Consider the following 3,135-nt stretch of genomic DNA (forward strand, 5'->3'; position numbering starts at 1 on the left):
TAACTGTGGGGCCTTGCCTTGTAAACTACCTAACTAGATATGTACAGAAGTGAGTGCAGGCAGCAAAGCTTACAGTCCTCCATTATCAGCACCCCTATTGGTTTCTCGTTCAGGAGGAACAAGAAACCCGCCAATGATTCAGCAGATCCCCCCAAAAGAGGACTTGGTAATGTGAAAACCAAGTAAAAAGAGTTTAAAAAAAAAAACCCTCTTGAGTCCCTAAGAAAAACGGCAGTCTGAGGCAGAGTAGTAGGGCCTAAAAACTTAGGCCGGATAGCAGGGACATGTCTGGTAAAAGTTACCCAAGCCCTATCGAAAACTAAACAATGGGAGATAAAAAAAAATGTGGTTTTTCTACTAACCTGCTAACTCTGCTTCTGTAACTAGGTGCTTGCTTAAATGGGAAATAGCAGCTTTGATGTAATGACCATTGCGACTAAAAAGGAAAACTGCAAAATTTTCAGAATAATTATACTGAACTGGGAAGCATGGAAGAGATTCTAAAATTTGAGTTAAAGCTGATGGTCTTATGCTCCCAATATATGACCCTGGCTGAGGAACCTCAGAAGGCAGATTTGACTCCTGACAAAACAAAAAGGGGGGAAATGAAATGATGAAGATAATTAACCTGTTGCTATGCTAGCTTTCAAACAAAGTATTGCTAACTCTGTTCTGTATTGTTCAATGTCAAACTTTTCTGAAGCTGGCCACTGCTGTAAAGTTATGTAGTTGTATTTATCCAATTTGCTTTAAACTTGTTTTGCTCTGTATTGATCACACCTCTAACACACACACCCCCGCCCCCTTTCCTGGAGAGTTTCATCCTGTTTTGCCACCTAGTTGTTAGATGGTCTCCAGTGAAGGTCAAGGGGCCCTGACCTGTTTGTTGTGACTGACACCTCTAGGAAGTAACAAGCCCCTGTTGGAAGTAACAAGCCCCTATAGTTAATCTTAAGGGAAAATGCCTGTAGTTTTGGGGTATAAAAGCAGCCTTCTGAGATGGCCCAGGACTGCATCATGAGACCCCGATCTTGGCGTGCCAGTATTTTCTTCTCACTCAATCTCAATAAAAATCTTTTTTTAATCTGAATATCTCATTGCCTGTCATACATGGACCTCACAGCACCTTCTTCCTAGAGGTAGAACACCAACATCCACTGTCCTCTGTCCTATCCAACAGATTCTGAATAGCCCTTCTAAATTTTCATTGATTCACTGGGCACCAGTGAACCTGACCTATAATCCCAGCTACTCAGTAGGCTGAGATCTAAGGGTCATAGTTAAAGCAGGACAGCCTGTGAGACTCATATCCAATTAGCCACCCAAAAGCCACAAAAAATGGAGCTGTGGGGGCTAGGAATATGGCTTAGTGGTAGAGTGATCGCATTGCATGCATGAAGCCCTGGGTTCAATTTTTCAGCATCACATACACAGAAAAAGCCAAAAGTGGCGCTGTGGCTCAAGTGGTAGAGTGCTAACTTTGAGCAAAAAGGAAGCCAAGGACAGTGCTCAGGCACTGAGTCCAAGCCCCAGGATGGGCAAAAAATAAAATAAAACAAAAAGAATATCCGCTTTTAAAAATGGAGCTGTGGCTCAAGTGGAAGAACACTTGCCTTGAACAAAAAAGCTCAGGGAAAAAGACCTTGGACTGGACTTCTGCTCACAACTGGCCCTCTACCACTTGAACTAGGCTTCCAGGAACACTGAGTAGGTTCCTCCATGACTTCCAACAGTGAAAAAGGAGGTCCCACAAAAAACACGATGTATAAAACACAAGTTTACTAAGGAAGAAATGCATTGGAGAACTTACCCTCATTTTACAAGCAGAGAAGACCTGGCACATAAATAAATGAATAAAATCCCATTCCAGTGTATGTAATCAGTAACTGGTTCCAGAATAACAGAGCCTGACTTTCACCTGAAGAGAGACACAGAATATTTGCTATGTAGAAACACCAACCCTACCTTTCAACAACTAATTCAGGCTGCAGATCCCAACTATGCCACGGAGGGTTTCCCTAGGGTGCAGAATGCTCAGACAGGTAGAGATGAGTCCTTTCCAGAGAAACTAGGGAATCTCAGCGTGCAGATGGACTCCAATGCCAAAAAGGACCCAAGCTGTGCTATGAAGGGTAAAGATGACACAGGAAATGAGCATTCTTCAGCTATTTCTTTCCTAGGCTTCAATTCAGCCACACACCTACAATTTCTTTTTTTCTTTTTTTTCCCCCTCTACAATTTCTGAGCCAGATTTTGACATGGACAAATCTGAGGCCAGGGGTAGCCAACATAAATGTCCCTTCCTTTTGCATTATGTTCCTAGGAGTGTGAAGTGTGGCAGCAGGAAGGACAGAAAGATGATTTCTATGATCACTTTTTACAGAACAATGACAGAACAAGAGCAACAACAGAACTGGCTGTGACTTCTGCAGCAACATCAAAGACTTGAGGATCATCACAGGATGCTAATCCAGGAGCAACTGCCAAAAGATGGAAGCCACAGAAATCTTAGGCAGTAGTTTCCCTCCCTCTTTATTGTAGATAGAGTCCAATTCCTCAAGGAGAACCCTGATTCTCACAGCTACAGCTACTGCCCACTAAAATGGTTTACAGATCACTATCACTGTCTCTTAGGCAATTTCTACAAGGGCCTCAGTCTCCAATGCAGCAAGTTTGGGATGAAGCATCTGTAAGTGAAGTAGTGTTTGTTTAATAGGTCAGCTCAGGCACCCATACAGCAATCCAATTGAAAGGCCTCCCCAGAAAACTCCAGCAATTAAGTTAGAAGATTTTATTCATTTTATTTTTTTAGTGCCAGTACTGGAGCTTGAACTCAGGGCCTACACCCTCTTGCTTAGTTTTTTCCACTCAAGGTTGGAACTCTACCACTTGAGCCATACCTCGACCTCTGGCTTTTTGTTGTCTCCTTAGAGATAAGCATGTCTCAGACAAGTGCTCAGGTTGGCTTTGAACTGTGATCCTCAGATCTCAGCCTCCTGAGTAGCTAGGATTATAGGCATGAGTCACCAGTGCCTGGCATTGTATTTTTATGGTATTGGATTTTGAACCCATGAAGGCAAGCCCTCTACTTTTGTCATGCCCTCAGCTCTTAAGTTTTTGCAATGAGGCCTTGTA

This window comes from Perognathus longimembris, chromosome 28 (genome assembly GCF_023159225.1).
Source record: "Perognathus longimembris pacificus isolate PPM17 chromosome 28, ASM2315922v1, whole genome shotgun sequence".
Classification (NCBI taxonomy): domain Eukaryota; kingdom Metazoa; phylum Chordata; class Mammalia; order Rodentia; family Heteromyidae; genus Perognathus; species Perognathus longimembris.